The following is an 18,958-nucleotide window of genomic DNA, read 5'->3' on the forward strand; positions in this document are numbered from 1 at the left end:
GATTCACTATAGAATGGTTTATTGTGATGAGCATGAATAATGGCCTATAGGGGATCCACTACATATCCATTATTACATGGCAGTTTGTAATTGATGCTTTGGCAGAATGGCACTAGCCTACAACTGTATTATCCATCTAGAGTATTGCCATCTGTATTCTGTTGAACTAGGAGATTGCCCCAGAATCGACATTACCCAATTTTTTTTTTTTAAGGCACTATGCCCTTTAAACTTACCGATACAAGGTATTGTCCAACCATAATTAAACGTAATGATTGGACGGTTGATGGCATTAGAGGCACTTGGCACTGAATGCTGGCATCTCCCTAACAGAGTATGATGTAGGCAATGTCCGTCACTACTCTATCCAGAATATCATATTCATGTATTATACTTCTCATACTGACTCTTCAGTTAATTTGATTGCAGTCGTCATTGCCATATGATGATACACGTGAATGTATTGAATTAAGCAACAAAAATGTGGGAATTTATGGAGAACTACCATAAATGTCACCATTAGTGTTTCATACACCACAACGCAGCAGCAGTGTATTTAAAAAGATGGTATGTTGCAGTCCTCTTTCTATGCCTATCAACGCACAGAATCACAGTGTTCAAATATGTGCCTAGACCAGGGGGAAAGTCATGTGATCAAGCTACAGGAAGTAGCGAAACGCGTCGTCCCGTGAATAGTTGCCGGGCTCGGGTTGCAAACCCACGATTTTAAATTATTTTTCTAAATACATTTTTATAAATAAAGATTACCTTTTAAATACGGAAGAAGCTGGTTTACAACATTATTCAAGGAAACCCTTCATTGGAATTCGTTAACTCCAACCCTGTGAAGTTTGGCTCAAATTTCCAACAAAACAGATTTTTGGTGGAACCAAGTGCGATATATGCATATACATATAGGCAGTAGTCTTGTACATATTTATTTTAAAATATATTGAGTGTAGTCTTTCTACACAGTTACTTACTTTAACACTAATAACTATTCAAGAAAAATACATATACATGTAATACTTTAAAAAGTACATATGCAAACATTTTTTACAGGTATATTTGGGGGGGATGTGGTTGCACAATTGCTTTTTATTTTACTTTCTAGACATAATACATTTTTTTGATTAACTTAATTGTCTGTATTATTAATTATGACTGGAACAACAAAACCCTTGACATTCAAGGAAAACACTTTAGTTGCAAGGACGTTAAGGTGAGTACTTATTGCAACAAAACCCTGGAAATTCAGCTAAAGCCACCTTAACGTTGCGCCCCCTGTTGCAGACTATGACCACAATGATGACATCACTGAGAATAATAATGGCATTATACATCGCATCACCAATGCCATCACTGGTGACAACACTAACTGCATTGAATATAACCGATTACATCAAAAATTGAATTAGACATAACATTTATAAGTTAGCTCATGAAAACTTTGATTACCTTAATAACAATTTAGGCAGTGGACTTGGCCATGACAAAGACTTGAGTCACTGGCCAGCACCAAAGGCCATAGCTAGTGGTAGGTTAGTGTTAAAAAATACCAATGTGTATGGTCGAAAGCCATGCCTAGTGGCTCATCACTTAAAATATACAGTGGGCAACATTGAAAGCTGTAGTCCATGGCAATGACTAAAGGCCATAGCTAGTGCCCATTAATATGTCAGAATATACAGTCGGCACAGCCAAAGGCCGTGGCCACTGGCTAGTATTGTGTTTAAGACCATGGCTAGTGGCTGGTTGGTGTATAAAATATACAGTGGGCATGGTCGAAAGCCATAGTTAGTGGTTGATTAGTGCTGTGCAATACACAGTGGGCACGGCCGAAGGCAATCGCTTATTGCATTTTATTATTTTAAAATATACAGTGGACATGGCCAAAAGATGTACAAACTGCTGAAGGCCAAGGGCTAGTGGCCCATGTATATGTTAGAATATAAAGTGGACACAGCCAAAGAGTGTGGCCAGTATTGTGCGAAAGTACCTGGCTAGTGCCTAATCCGGGTGAAAGCTGTATCCACTGGTCAAGGCCAACATCTATGGTTGGTAGCCTGTTCGTGCACATGGATGAAGGTTGGGACCACCGTCCATAGCTGAAGGCCATGACTAGTACCCATTCATGTGTCAACATATATTTGGCCATGCACACAGACCATGGCTGAAGGTCATGCTTAATGACAGTTACTGTTATGTAATTAGTGATGTCATCAGTGATATCATCATTGTGGTCATAGTCTGAGCAACAGGGGCGCAAATTTAAGGTGGCTTTAGCTGGATTTCCAGGGGTTGGTTACATTAAGTGCTCACCTTAACGTCCTTGCAACTGAAGTTTTGTCCGTGAAAAAACTACACACACATCCAAACAACCATCCACCAACCCACCCACACGCACCCACACCCACCCCTTTAAAATAAAAGAAGGCAGACAACCAGGGAGAATGTCAAAGAGGCTGCTCATAACACTCACTCTAAGAGCATAACATTAATTAAAAATGATCAAACGCCTTCTTAAAGCCCACCCCCTGAGATCTGAACGACTAAGCCTCACTACCAATCAGATCACTGTAGAGAACAAACTGACCACCCCAATAATTCATGAAGTAAACACTGCCACAGGCAGTATAAGAGGTTCTGGATGAAAAGAAGCAGGTAGGCTCACATGAGTTGGGGAGCTCTAAATCCAGAGCCAGTGGAAAATACCGGAGAGCAGAAAAGACTCACATCAGGGGCCTGGAGCGGCTGCAGAATCTAGGGCACCATAACACCAGTATATGGTGAGATAGGCAGCTTATTTGTCAGAGAGAAGGAGTCCTGACTGACTGCCTCAAGGGGAGAAGGTGAACCCACCCCTGAGTGAGCCATACCCAGGCAGAAAACGTGACCAGTGAGAGGTTAGGTGTGGGGGAGGTTTGCGAACCCTAGAGAGAAACATGAAGGCCTGCTGGAAGCTATATCCCAAACAGCGGAGACTAGACCAAGCAGAGAGAGGACAGAGCTTGCTGGTGGCTATGTTCCCAACACTGGCAGAGACTGGACCTTCGAGAGATAGAGAACACAGTGCCTGCTGAGGGACTAGATCTCAACACTGGTGAAGTCCTGACCAAGGAGATAGGACTGAGATGACCAGAAACCAGAAACAAGCTTGGCACTATAACCCTGGGGCTAAACTGAGCCAGACCGCAACTACCCACTATTTCCTGAAGATTGCATGTTCGACCACTGAAATGGAATTCCAGGCGATCCTGGATATGGATTTATCTTACAAGAACAGGGTGAAGCATACGATAACCCAGCTTCACTACGAGAAAGACGACACTCCAAAGAGTCCAAAAACTGCATAGGGTGTGCGAGTCTTTCCATCACCAGGTGAATCAATACAAAGAAAGCAATGCGTTTCACACTACATGGGCTAGACTGCAAAAACCGCTGGACAAAATTGGACCAAGTACGAGACAACTTGGGAACAAGGCGTAGACCATTTCCGGAAGGGATCTGCAGTTATTCCATCCAGTAATTGTTAAAATACTTGACGGAAAAGGTGGTTCACCCCCTTCTCCAATAATTATAGCTATGTGTCCCACAAAGCTTCAGCAATGCTTTTTAGAAATAAAAAAGCTGCCATTCATTTTTCCGCTCAATGTGAGAGATAACCGCGGGTATAACCTCGGATAGCCAAAAACGTAAAGTGCAAAAAAGCTATTTGAAGGAGGAAAAAGTATCAAATGGCATCAGCCTATAGGTGGGGGAGAGTGAAAGAGGACACCATGTGAAATTGTGGAGTTGGGGTGGTCAGGGGACAGAGTTGCAGTTCAAACGTTTTCACATTACCTACATTATACCAGGGATGACGGTGGTTATAACGGAAGACGCAAGCAGGAATGAAAGTGCGTCACACAAAACGAAGAGCAATAGGGGATAACTGGAGAGGGATAAGGAGGGAAAATACACCTGAATGGAGTAGGGGGACTGTGGCAAGAGGAGGGGGGCTCTGAGTTTGATGAGGGATGAGTTTGGGATGTTTTTGGATAACCACGGTTAGACCCGGCGATAACAGCGGTTATGGGTAGTTCATTGGCATAACCGCAGGCATAAGAAAAGAGTTAAAAAAAATAAAAGGACCATTACAGGTACAGCAAGAATGGGAAAAGAAATTGCAACATGTAAAGTGAAACATATTGGTGTAACATGGACACTGGGCACAGGTAAAGGCTGTGGCATTTGGCCATAGCCAAAGGCCATGGTTAGTGGGCCCTAAAGAAACCTATTGGTGGAGCATGGCCAGTGTGCATGGTCGAAGGCCGTGGCCGAAGGCCATGGCTAGTGGGCCCTAAAGGAACCCATTGGTGCAACATGACCACTGGACATGCTAGTGGGCCCTAAGGAAACCTATTGGAGGAATGTGGACAGTGGCCATGGCTGAAAGACTTGAATAGTGCCTTTGAATAAACTATGGTATAAAAAACCTTTGAAATGCAATGTTACAGGGAGTAGGGGAATTATCTGGGTACAAGGTAAATTGGGGAAAAACAGTAGTTTTTCTGCTAATGATAAATCCACTAAATGGAAGATCGTTAGACTGGGAGTGTCGGCTGAAGTCTCGGTGAAATATTTAGGTATTCATTTGATGCATGATGTTAAAAGAATAGTTCAATATAATGTTGAAACATTAAAATAAGTACTCATTAAGGATATACGGCAATGGGATAGGTTGCCTTTAGGTATCTGGGCTAAGGTCAATGCTAAAAAAATGATGTTATTGCCTAAGGTCTTATATTACATTCAGTCTCTCCCTCTTAGGTTTGCCAAGAAGGTACTCAAGAGCATTGATAGATTCTTTATGGACTTCTTATGGGGGGAAGGGGAAAAAGACCGAAGATTCCAAGATTTATTATGATACGTAAGATTAAAGATGGGAGTTTTGACTACCCAGAATTAGAAAATTATTATAAGGGTTTTCTATTGAAGAAAGTTTCCTATTATTTAGGAGAAAGAGGGGATTCGGATCCTTACTGGCTTCTGATGGAACGAGTGCAGTTGTATCCTTTTCCTGTGAGTTGTCTGTATACTTATGGAAGGTTACCAAATTCTGGGACAAAACTGGAAACCATGGTGGTTTCAAAAGCTGCGCTGGTTTCTTGGATTGAAGGATGTGGACAATCCTTATTTTTTCATTATTCGGCATCAATCTGGCTGAGTCCGGGTCTGCAAATTGAGAATAGAATGCTTAATTGGAGAGCTTGGGTTAATAAAGGTATCTTGAGAATAGGAGATGGAGTGATGGTTCCATTTGGTGATTTGGTCAATTGTTATGGCCTGAACAATAGAGAATATAGGAGATACAGATCTTTGGAACAGTTGCTAAGGGTAAGGTTACAGATATTGGAGGAGCCTTTGAATTATAGGCCTCAAATAAATGATTTGTTTACTACACTGCCAGGGGTGGTTTCGACCTTTATTAAATTGATGCCTCTGCAGGAATGTATGTTGGGATAAGCTGAGATTGGAATGGGAATCAGAATTGGGAACAGGGTTATCTGAAGAATCATGGAATTATTCCTGGAGGATTGCAGTGAAAGCTAAAGTTGACCTGAAGCTGTGATACATTCATCAACGCGTTTTAGGAAAAATGTATTGGACGCCTGTGAGGATGAATAAACGAGTATTAGCAGATACAGATTTGTGTTGGAATGTAATAGTTCGAGGGGAACCTTTCAGCATATGCTTTGGGAGTGTAATAGAGTATTCGTTTTTTGGAAGGATGTTCTGGATCGAGTTGATTTAGTGGTTGATGGTCTATTCCCTCGAAATTTTAAGTCGGTTATATTTCTTTTGGTTGATGACAGAAATGGAGATATAGGTGATTCTTTGGATTGGATTGATAAGAGCACTGTTAATGGACATTAAACATATTATGACGGTGTGGAAATCTAGGAAGAAACCCAACTATGAGAATTGGTTATTGGACATGCAAACACTTTCATGGTATGAAAAGACAAGCCTTCAAGCGCGATCAGGAGGTTGACTATACTGAGATGTGTGGTTCTTTGAATAACCTGTTTGATTAAATTGTAGAATATGTCGATATGGCTGTCCCGACACCATTCTTGCCCTCATTAAGCAATTACATACATAGACATCCCTGCAAGTCAGATTATCCCTGAATGGTACCCTGTCTGCCTCAATTCCAACTTTTTGAGGTCTTAAACAGGGGTGAATTTTGGCCTCTACATTATTTAATCTGTTTTTGTTGGACATGGGGGCATATTTTGAAGATGTAATTTCTGATGCTCCGAAATTGGGAACTCAAATTATTTGGCTCCTTTATGCGGATGATCTCATTCTTCTGTCGTGTTCACCCAGTGGGTTGCAAAGTTTGTTGAATAGGCTGTTAATTTATGTGAGTAAAAATCAACTCACTATTAATTTTGCCAAGACCCAAGTGATAACGTGCGTACCCAAAGCTAAGAAGAAGTTGGTTAGCTTCAAGTGGGCTTTACAAGAACAGGAGGCAGTCAATGTCCCACAGTATAAATATTTGGGCCTTCCTTTTACGAGATGGCAAAATGAACAGATATATTTGGCTCTCTTAAATGCCAAAGTTTGTTCGCTAACATCTCAAGCCAATATATTGTTGCATAGATATGGGAAATTCACATTAAATCATGTTTTTACCAACAAAAAACAGTTCCTATTAGTTATGGTGCTGAAACTAGAATTCCCAAAGAGAGCCTTTTGGGATCATTTTGAATCCAGTTTTTGGAAATCTGTCCTAAAGCTACCTAAATGTACGCCTTTACCGGTGATTAGGTATGAATTGGGAGCTGTGTCCTTGCTTAACCAAGTCATCTGGAAGTTTTGTCTGTTATATAGGAAATGTATTATATGTGCTAATGTACCAAATGCGTTGGGTATTCTTGCTAATCATTTACTCAACCCTTCTATTGTGTTTGCGAAAAAATTGATCAATTATGTATTGGATGCCTTATCTAGTGCTGATATTTCCCTGAATCTTCTTCTACTGAATCCATCTAAAGCCAGACAAAAACTTTACCAGTCCGACTGGATTTACACCCGCTGGCAATGTTTAGGTTATGTGGACAGTGACTCCTTTGTGCGACCACATAAAAAAATCTGCACTATGGAACCATATTTAGTAAAGTGTCCCTCCAGTCACATTAGATCTCAATTGCTAGAGATTCGATTGAATCTGTGTGCCACCAGACAGATTCTAGGTAGAAGAGGCAGCATTCTTAAAGACGATACATACTGTCGATACTGCAAAGACGTTGATCAGATTGAAACAATACGGCATCTGGTTGTTGACTGTCAAGCCCTAAGGGTAATTCGTAAACAATTGTTTAAAACATCTAGGCCTTCTGTAATTCCTCGATCTAGTGATGAAATGTGGGGTTATCTTGTGTCTGATGCCAAATCATCTATTCAAATTGCGCTTGTTCAATTTGTTAATTCAGTTATTCCTCCTTGTATACTGTGAGCTATTTATTAATTCATTGTGTAATTGTCTTTGGTGGTGTAATATGAAATGTATCGATGAATTTTTTTTTCTTTTTTTTATCTTTTATATGTGTGTAGAGTTGACACTTGTGTATAATCATTATTGTGAATAATTTTGTAAGTTTGATACATTTTGTAAGGTTGATATCTCTCAGCCAATCAAAATAAAGAAATAAAATACAATAAATAAATTGTAGAACTTGATTTATAAGCGTGTAAGTAACTTTGCGGGTGGGTGGTGGCTGGGGGTTTGTCTTGTCTATTGTGATGTTTTTATTGTATTTGTAATGAAGATGCATTAGGGGGGGTTCTTTTGTAGAGGTATGGTATGATACTTTGAATGGAAATCTGGTCTGTAATATCTGGTTTGGTGTACTTATTGCAAACCCACTCTTGTATATATGTTTTAATGTTTTATGTTCTTATGTAAAATAGTGAATAAAGTTAGAAAAAAAGAAATACAATGAAAACAAGTTTAGTTAAGGGACAGTTAAGGTGCTAAAATTTAAGCCAACAAAACACTTGAAATCAACTGGGGAGCAATGATCATCTTAACTCGGCGTCCTCCCTGTTGCAAAGCCCATGAGCACATACATAACAGAAGGGATTCACAAAGACAAACCCAGTTAGAGGCCGGCAAGATAGCTCAGTGGTTTGAGCGCACACTGCTGCGATTTGTGTGTGAACACATCATTAGATCCTAGGGGTCATCATGTTCTGTTTACATCCTTTGCTCTTACTTGTTCTTCTTGACTGCTTTCAAGTTCATTTGTGTCTCCTAAGTAGACTGTTCAGAAGATACAACCTTAAGAGGGGGAGATCCTCTGTCTCTGAGGTGAGATCATCATATAACCTTTGTTAGCCATCCTGACACCTTTGAGAATAGTCATTACCTATGAAAGTATAGTCAAAACCCTTACATAAGGAGTTCATCCCATCTAACCGGTTGTACTTACAATAAAAAGGTGTTGAGCTGTGCTTGTGTACTATGTTAGTCATTATGCCATAATAGAGAAATGTCAATTTATTTTGTCACAGTATTACTTGTTCACTAGCTATAAGAGGTGGTCTCCTTTCATTATGTAACTGAAAATTGCCATATTTAGTCTGAACTGGGTTTACTGGTTACTTTAGCAGTTTTTAGCAGATGCAATAGCCCAAACACTGCCAGAAGGTGTGACTGGTACCATCTCTTCCAGGGACCAATTAAAATGTGCCGTTTGATTTAGTCAACTGCTCACACACACCTATGTCCCTCTGCAAATTATGAAACGAGAAACCAGATTTAATTTGGATTTATTAAGCAGGACCTCAGTTGGGAATGCATAGGGCCAGGTTGACAGATACAGGTTGTTCCTTTTCAATTTGCCCCATAATTTACAGAGGAGAGCAGCCGAAATATAAAAACAGAAAATACTTCCACACCATTGCCCTCATGCGCAAAGAAGGGACGGAGATGCAAAATCCAGTTTTCCAGGCTTCCCCAGGATGCAATGCAATGGTACTTTAAAATGCCATCTGAATTTAAGCTAGCGCAAAGTTAGAAAAGCACTCTTGCTTCCCAGGTCTGATCATTTCTTTTAGGTTGGAGACTAACAACCTGAAGTTAATAATCTCACCTGAACTGATGACATTGTGTCAATCTTGGTTTGTTACAGCATTTCTCCCACTATGCCTAGGGAAAAGATTCTTTGAGGGCACCTGCACCTTCTGAGTACTAATGAAATGGCCCGGTCATATCCAGGAAAAGAAAAATGGGTAAGTCCCAGGGTTTTTTGTTTAAGGGGGATTGAGCAAAAAAGGGACTATGTATACAGTATAAACAGCGAGAACGATGCTCAATTACCTCTCTTTTAGTCCACCTTATAAGCTAGTCAGATTGAAACTAAACTAAAAGGGTAAGTTATCTACTTCATTTACCCACAAAACATATGTATCGGCAAAACATTTTTTTGTCGTGCCAGATAAGTACAAGTATTAAAACACATTTTAATCAGCAATTACATTCAATACATGGGGTGGTATATGCTTTCCACAAGACATTGCCACCTTTCAAATACATAAAAAAGTTTTTCAATAAGCGATTTAGAAAGACAATTTGAAAAAACAAATCCAGACTACTGACAAACTTATTCCAAATGTGGTTAGTGATTGACAATTACAAATACGCATAGACATGAAGTATTACTACCAACATCTATTTTAGCAAAGGAGCAAACTATCAATGTTCAAACAGAAATTACACAAGTTTTTTGTGTAAGACAGCAGCGTTGTTCAAAGTGTCTTAGGGATGTCAACATATGTTTCGGCTGAACAGAAATTCGTGAACACCTTCCCTGATGTTCCGCTGTTGTTGTTTAAAGCCCTCTTCAGGACAGTGCGTTATTTAAAAAAAAAACGACAGTACGTTCAATGCTCCGGTCTCCATTTGATTAGAATTGAATAGGAGACTAAGGGAAAAAGAGGAAATTGAAGGCTTTTTTAGTGAATTATCCCGGATTGTGCAAAATTTAAAAACAAGGTGATCTTAAAACACTATCTAGGCAAGTTTCATATGTGATCGGGCTATTTTCATGCCCTATGTGAGCAGTTTCACTGACCTTTTGATCTTAATTTGGTTGGACTAAAGTATTTAGTGATTTTCTTTCAGGCAGTAGCTTCCTGTTTCTTAATTTGGGATGACAGACGCGTTTTTGCATTTTTCGGTTTAAGGCTTTTGACCTGTTGTGGCACAGACAGAGGGGAGAAGGAAGGAGACACAAAAGTTGTACAATGTATTTTTGAACACTTTCTGGAAAAAATGACCTGCGTCACAACTTTCAAACCGATAAGTCACAACTTACGGAAATTAATCTTGAAAAATTGGCACATCATTAAAACAGAGGATTTTTCACCTGCACCACCGAGATTTGCCTTTAAAAGACCAAACAATCTAAGAGACAATCTTGTACATACGTACCCCAAAGAAAACAACAAAAAAAACAACATGCAAAGAACACTTTGGGATCTCCCAGCTGTCACAGGACACTTTAGATGCGGCACCTGTTCAGTCTGCTCTCTAACCAAAAATCTGAAGAGCATTCACCTGAAAGGGAAACCCTGGGTTTTTAAAACATTTACAAACTGTTGTTCACAATGGGTCATTTATGCCATCCAATGCCCATGCCAATTATTGTATATTGGAAAAACGAAAATACAAATTAAAATCTGGATCGGAGAACACAGATGTATCATCAGAAACCAAACCCTTAATAAACCTCTGGTGGCACACTATATGAAGCTGAAGCATAAACCAAGTGAAATGTTCTGGTTTATAATTGAAACATCTCAAGCATTAAAAAGAGGTGGTGACAGAGATTTGGCCCTCCGCAAGTGTGAACAAAAGTGGATTTTCGACCTGGACACTGTTAAGAACGGTCTGAATTCCGCAGTCGAATGGGGCATTTTCTTTTAAATTTCTAGATTCCCTCTATAAATCCCCCTGATGCATACAACATATGTAACAGGTCCTCTGGATTACATCATTGATTTCATCAGTGGCTGCATTATTCATTCAAGCCCCTGATTTTGAGGCGGAAAAAATGTCGCACATTAAACAACTTTGATAAATCTGCCACTCTCAATATATTCCATTGTGGTAGGATTCTTTCGCAAGCGTGAAATTAGACTGCATCAATTTAGATTCATCTAAATAACTCACTGATAATACACATCTGAATAAACTCAGCAATCAATAACTAGGTGGCTTTATTACCCACCACCTATGGAGTCTCTTTGTAACTCTATAACGCACTCAAGCGCGCTCACACCACTTCAAGATGGCGGACTCGAGATGCATTTGAAAACGAGAGCTCTCAATGGTTCTCCATAACACAGGGCTCAGCGACGCTCCTGATCACGTTGCACAACGGTGCATCATTACGTATCCACCCGATCACATGACCGTATAAACACGGCAGGAAGCAACCCGCGGCATTTTCGTATCACTCGACCGCAAGGGTGTACATGCACGGAGACCTGGAAGACGCTCATACATGAAAATCGAGAACGAGAGAAACCAGCAGGTAAATAAATGTTGCAGCACCATGGCCGCCTGATTCGATAACATACAACTCAGTCAGTGAACACAGAACAACAAATAGAGATGGTTACACACGCATACACAGGAACAGGAAATTTCTTCCATCGGGGACAAATATAATTATAAATCCGCCCGTCTGCTTTGTTTTCAGGCAGATGAGCCTACAACGTTGTAGTCGATGCACGTGGGTCCCCAGAATCTCTTTAAAACAAGAAACGGCATAATAAAAGCCGCGTAGAAGCCTCTGCAAGGAGGTATGTCAACTCACGCATCTCTGTAAGAGAAACCTTTTCCAAAAAAACAAAGTGTTCAAAAATGCATTGTACAACTTTTGTGTCTCCTTCCTTCTCCCCTCTGTCTGTGCCACAACAGGTCAAAAGCCTTAAATCGAAAAACGCGTCTGTCATCCCAAAGTCTGAGAAACAGATTAGAAGTTACGAAGTGGATTAGTTACCCCAATTTACAAATTAAGAAACAGGAAGCTACTGCCAGAAAGAAAATCACTAAATACTTTAGTCCAACCAAATTAAGATCAAAAGGTCAGTGAAACTGCTCACATAGTGCATGAAAATAGCCCGATCACATATGAAACTTGCCTAGATAGTGTTTTAAGATCACCTTGTTTTTAAATTTTGCACAATCCGGGATAATTCACTAAAAAAGCCTTTAATTTCCTCTTTTTCCCTTAGAGTCTCCCATTCAATTCTAATCAAATGGAGACTGGAGCATTGAACATACTGTCGTTTTTTTGAAATAACGCACTGTCCTGAAGAGGGTTTTAAACAAAGACAGCGGAACATCAGGGAAGGTGTTCACGAAATTCTGTTCAGCCGAAACATATGTTGACATCCCTAAGACACTTTGAACAACGCTGTCTTCTTACACAAAAAACTTGTGTAATTTCTGTTTGAACATTGATAGTTTGCTCCTTTGCTAAAATAGATGTTGGTAGTAATACTTCATGTCTATGCGTAATTGTGATTGTCACTCACTAACCACATTTGGAATAAGTTTGTCAGTAGTCTGGATTTGTTTTTTCAAATTGTCTTTCTAAATAGCTTATTGAAAAACTTTTTTATATATTTGAAAGGTGGCAATGTCTTGTGGAAAGCATATACCGCCCCATGTATTGAATGTAATTGCTGATTAAAATGTGTTTTAATACTTGTACTTATCTGGCACGACAAAAACATTTTTTGCCGATACATATGTTTTGTGGGTAAATGAAGTAGATAACTTACCCCTTTAGTTTAGTTTCAATCTGACTAGCTTATAAGGTGGACTAAAAGCGGTAATTGAGCATCGTTCTCGCTGTTTATCTGGTCATATCCAGCCTAGCTATTCTGCAACAATCCCAGTCCAAAGTCTGTTGATAGCTCATCTGCGCAAGGAATGCCCCATCTCATCTCTTGAATACTGGCCATTTTTTCTCAACCTGGGCATTATTGATCTGCCCTTCTCTTTGTGCCAAAATTGATCACCTCCCATCCACCCAGATACACATACAATAGTCAGAGGCCCATTGGTTGGACACATTTCCCTACATTATTGTGTCTGATTATCATTGGTTGGCCATTCTACTTGGGTCACACCTTGGGGACTTTATTACTAAAGGCAACTTGTGTCCCAAGACTTGGTTAGCTGTAACACCAAGTGTGCCTTGCTTGAAGTGTAAGACGTAAATCCAACAATGTATAAGGTTTACAAAGACCTTTCCTCCATGTTTGATCTGGTCGATCATATCTTGTTGCTAGAAAGACTGCTGGAGTCAAGGCCCATCCAGAGATATTATCCTGTGGTGTTCCTCACGGTGCCTGCCTCTCGCCTCTATTGTTCAGTATATACATGTGCCCCTTTTTGATCAGCTGCACAGAGTTGGCATCAAATACATCAAATTTGCCAACAACATCCAGCTGGTCTTTGAGCCCTCGGGTGACTTTGACATGGATTCCAGTCTCAATTATACATACAATGTGATCAAGGAATGGATGTCAGCAAATTCCTTGGCAACAAACAAAAAAAAAAACAAACCGAGGTGATGATTTTTGGCACAAGTCAGAATAAAAAAGTTAGACCCAAGGTATCGCCACTTCACTATATCCGATTGCGTTATCCCGGTAAGTGCCTTTGTCAAAAAACTTGGTGTCATCTTAGACTTTGGACTAATAACAAAGCAATATGTTAGCCATGTCAAGACGTCCTGTGCCAATATCAACAAGCTGCTAAGACAAATTAAACCATACTTATCTTCTGATCACCTCACCTCTTTGGCTACAGCGCTTATTCACTCTCAGCTGGACTACAATAGTCTCCTTGCCGGCACATCCAAACATAAAAAGCCTCCAAACTGTCCAGAACAGGGCAGCCAGAGCAGTTTAGAACATGGGTCCACAAGACCAGGTCTCAGATTCAAGGAAAGCGCTGCATTGGCATCCTGTTAGCATCCCTCCTAAAATACGGACGTACAAATGCATGGCTGGCAAGGCTCCCCGATACCTCAAGAACCGGCTGTCTACGGCAACTACAGGGTGTACTCTTAGCTCCAATAGGCCCAATACACTTTTTGTACCTAGACACAATCTGACAAGTTTTGGTGGCACCCATTTTCAAGTGTGTGCTCCAAACTTATGGAATTCTCTTCCCCCTCAAATTGGGAATCTTCCTTGTGTCTCCAGCTTCAAGGCAGCATTAAAAACACACCTCTTTAATTCCAACGATTCGTTTTTCTTCCCTTGTACGCCTGTTCCCTGGCTCAATCTACCTTCTTGTTTGACCAGGCTTGTGTCTTCCTACACACCGAGGCCTTTGGACATAGTGCGCATTATACAAATTAAATAATAATATCAAACCAGATAAGCTGCGAAACTAATGCCTGAACCCATCACTATTTCTCTTTTTCATTGTAGCTAAGATGTATCTTGAAAATAATTAAGCCCTGATTCACTTCCATGAATCAGGCCCTTAATCTTTGTTTGCTTTGGGCAATTGAAAAATGACTGCTTCCTCAGGGAATTCGAAAGCAATATCCGTAAATTAATCCAACGTGGTCCTTAGAACGTAGGCCAACCATGGAAATTCCTTCCAAAGGTCTTGCATTTGCCTCAACGTCCAGTACAATGTAACTTCAAAATTTCTCCTTGCACCACAAAAAATGTGCTTTATTGTTAAACCTACCAATCTTAGTCTTGAAAACATGTTTTCTACGTTCCAGAACTCTGAAGTGAAAGATTGGCCTAGTAACCTGGAATACAACATTTAATCTAGGTATGTATTAAACTTAAAGGCTGCCACTTACTGTAGAAGTGACTTTGGCATGCAGCATTCTTTTTCATGCATCTGCTTCTGTTTTTTTGTTCAAATATTATTTCTGCCTTATGCGCTTCAAATTAGAATAAATGATAAGTGATTCCAAGATGGCCACCGCAGACAGAGGAGGGTGAAGACTGTGCTCTTCCTCTGTGCCTCTGAGAAAATAAGAAAGTGATGTCACCCCTTCACAGATTAAGCACACCACACAACTTTATGAACCTCAGGGACTGTGGAGGAACGTTGGTGAGCGACATACACAAAAGGAAAGTCGTAAAATCATCACGAGTACGGAGAGGAGTTTTGAGGACATGGCAAGCAGCAAATGGATCAACCTAGACAGGAAGAGACAGTCGCCAGGCAAGCAACATTAGGTTTGGAGCCCCTGAGCCTACATATCTCCTGGGTGGAGTGGCCGAGGTGCAAACATTGGTATGTAAAGACGAGAACATTACTATGGCGGCCACTTCATCGCGAGATTCTGAACCCCGGAATAAAGCGTGTCGGAGGGAGTATGCCCAAATAGACAATCACCACCATTTAATGCTGGGCTCTGTAGACAATTAAGAGGACCAAGGGTGGTGGATGATCAGGCAGTTGGTTGCGCTTGGTGAAAGCACACACTGACGGACTATACGCCGCATCAGCCGGCAGGTAGGCAGTGAAATGCACAACGGGCTAAGTCAGCCTTGACACATGGGGCGAAGGGCTGCTGAGGAGGGGGTTTTAAGAGGGAGCAGCAAAACAAATTGAGTGAACAGATATTTCTGGTGAGTTAATTGGTGCCCGTGGAGCAACTGATAACCCCAACTGTATACGTGAACTATTAAAACTGTGCATTGTGAGGTGCTGATGGCAACAGTATACACTAGCAGCGAAAGGCAAGAGAGGAAAGGACTTATTGCAACTTGGGCAGCAGCAAAGAATCCCAGAGGGATTACCGTGGGACAGCCGACAAACTACACATAACGAGCAAAGAGCAGTAGACCTAAGAGAAACACATAAGTGAAGCCCAATATATCAAGCAAGTTCCTTCTTTATAAGGGGGACTATACAAGCATAAGGGACAAGCTTGATCAGGAGTGTTACTGGAGTGGACAGGAATATTGGGGGTGTATCCTTGGATAAAACCTGGAGTGAGCCATTAGAGAACTTGCGAAGGATCAAATTTGACAGATATATCTATACGCTGGGGGAGTGGGACGGTACCCTACAGCAGTGGTTACTAAGTGTCAACAAGGTAACCTCAGTTTGGTTGTAAAAGAGCTATACGAAGGATATAAGTCTGCAACCAGTGTGCTGATTCCGAATAGCCCCCCGAAAAATCATATTACCGCTGCTCAAGATTTTGATATCAAATAGATTACATAAGGCCTGAGAGGATAGTTTGAAGTTGATTACAAACCCCCCTGTATAAATGTCACAGAACTAAACTAAAGAGCCTGTGGAGGGGCTCCCATCCCCAAGGTACAGAAGAAAAAACAGGAGGGGGCTCTTTCAAAATTATGGCACAAAGAGGGTAATGAAGTGTCTACAGAGGAACACCAAGCTACTCGATCAGAAGACAGTACAGCCTCAGTATCGAAGACACCGCTTGAGCAACAATCATCATCAGAAGTCATTAGACAGTGCTTTAATGACTTTAAAGAGCAGATGACGGAAAAACTTCGCTCTCATCAGGACAGAACTTGCACAATCCCTGCAAGAAGTGAAAAGTGATATCAATGAACAGGTGGGACGAGTCGAAACGAATGAGACAGCGATTCAGGAATTATCAGGAGATACCTGCAAGATAGACCTATTGACAGATCAGTTGGCAACTGCGTCTCAAAACATTGAACTACAGCTCGAAGATCAAGAAAATAGATCAAGAAGATCCAACATTAGTGTCGGAAATGATCGAGGATAGGGAGTGGAGAACGACGATGCAGCAGGTGTTCGCCGACTTAGTAGATCTGGAAAGGGGAGAATATGTGATTGATCGAATTCATTGGGTAGGCCCAAAACGTAAAACCAGGGGCAAAATCCAGGGATGTGGTCGCTGCAATTCAAAAATACGATCAGAACGAAGCTATTTTTCTGGCTGCAAGGAAAGCATCTCCAACCAAAGTCAATGGTTCGGAAATGATATTATTCCAAGATTTGGCACAAGCAACCCTATTGAAGCGAAGGCTGATGTGTCCAGTGGTTCAAGCTTCAACCAAGAATCAGGTTCGCTATAGATGGACCTTTCCCTTTGGTCTTTTTTCCACACGTGAAGGTTTGCAAATTTTGAAGATAGCAGATGGTGACGAAAGGAGCCAGCAAAAAGTCCCTCGCAAAGTCCAGGAAAGGGAGAGGTTCAGAAGATGGGAATGGACTAAAAAATCTCAAAATCAACCTTGTGAGAAGGGCTCGAAGGATGGATGACCGAGTACGACTCAGACGGTTCTGGTAAGGGAAGAAGCGCAATTGTGTTAACTGTGGTATTTTGTGTAGTAACTATGAATGGATGAAAAGTGGAAGGGGCAAGATGTTTTAGGGGGTACCATTTTTGGCACCTGGAACCAGGGGGTGAAGGGTAACGGTAGACGCACACAATTAATATCCGGGTGTGAAGTGGGGCTTGACAGCGATGGTAAATTACATGGAAGGATGGGGAAATGGTTGGGCTTAACCGGGGCGAAGGGGAGAGGGGGTTACAACTTGGAGTCAGTTAGGGGTATTGTGTTGTGGGAAACGTTTTAGGGGGTTTGAGGGTTTTTCTCTTGGGAAGGGGGTGGATTGGGAGATGGAGTGATGTTGCCAAGAACATGAATGGTTTGATATCACTTGGATGATGGGAAAGAAAACCCTACAAGTCCTATGTCCTATCCATGAACATAAGAGGTTTAAACTGCCCAGTCAAAAGACGCAAAGTATGAGCGTTCTTAAAGAGGGAGAAACCCAATATAGTAGCATTGCAGGAAATGCATGTGTCAAGGGAAGATGGAAACAAAAAAACTATTTGGGAACTCGCATGTGATTCAATCGAATAACAAAAAGGTAAAAAGGGAGGGGTTTTACTAGCATTCTAAAGCTGGGTCGGCTAGACCATAGTGGCACAAGAGAGATAAAGAGGGTAGATACTGGTTTGTTAAAATACAGTTGGGCAGAACGTAATAGACTATTGCAACGATGTATGCTCCTAATACAGAGTAAGATGTGTTTTTACAAAAAGTACTCGATAAACTAGAATGATTTGTAGTGGGTCAGATTATTCTAATGGGGGGTTCAATATGGCTTGGTATCCCCGGGTGGATAGGAGTAAGGTTACTCAGTCAATGCAACAACCCCCAACACAAAACGTCAAAAACATCCATGGCTAATCTGTCATTGATAGATGTTTGGAGGGAAACGCAGAGTGGGGGGGGGGGCTATACATTTTATTCAACAGTCCATCAGACATTTTCTAGGATAGACTATATATGGGTTTCGGCATCATTGTTGGGGCGAATACAACAGATGGAAACAGGCAAGATAGCCTTATCTGACCATGCACCATTAAAATTGATAATTTCACATGGGGTTGAAGGCCCAGGGATATGGCGATGGTAATTTCCGGAACATTTAAAGATCAGGTTATAGTTGAAGAGATTCAGGAAAAGATTAAAGAATATTTGGAATTGAATGGGCCGCAGGATACCCCTTACAAGTGGGTTTGGGATGCTTTCAAGGTGACCATAAGCGGTGAACTAATCGCATTAAAACCTTGAAGGGAAAAATTACTAATAGCAGCCCAGCTGGAAGTGAAGACCCAAATAAAATCAGTTATGAAGGAAATGGTTACAAATCAGGGGGCACAAATATGGAAATAACAGTTATCTTCAAGGCCAATAAGGTCTGCTATAGACAAGGCACGCAGAAAAGGCCCCATTATATTTAAGGCAGTGTTGTTATATTACAGCTAACAAGGCTGATTCCCCAATGGCACGTCAGGTGTGAATCTGTACTATCGAATCTGGACAGGGAAAAATAGGCTCTTCTTCTCGGCACACAATTGATGCATTTAAAGAGTATTAT

The 18,958-nt window shown here is 41.0% G+C and overlaps 1 protein-coding gene across 1 annotated transcript in view; it reads right to left on the minus strand.

Moving 5' to 3' along the window:
• Positions 1-18,958, minus strand: part of MRPS9 (mitochondrial ribosomal protein S9) — a 1,138,074-nt gene that overhangs the window by 873,203 nt on the left and 245,913 nt on the right. The window lies entirely within an intron of this gene.

This window comes from Ambystoma mexicanum, chromosome 7p, assembly GCF_040938575.1.
Source record: "Ambystoma mexicanum isolate Mex_15411 chromosome 7p, UKY_AmexF1_1, whole genome shotgun sequence".
NCBI classification, from domain to species: domain Eukaryota; kingdom Metazoa; phylum Chordata; class Amphibia; order Caudata; family Ambystomatidae; genus Ambystoma; species Ambystoma mexicanum.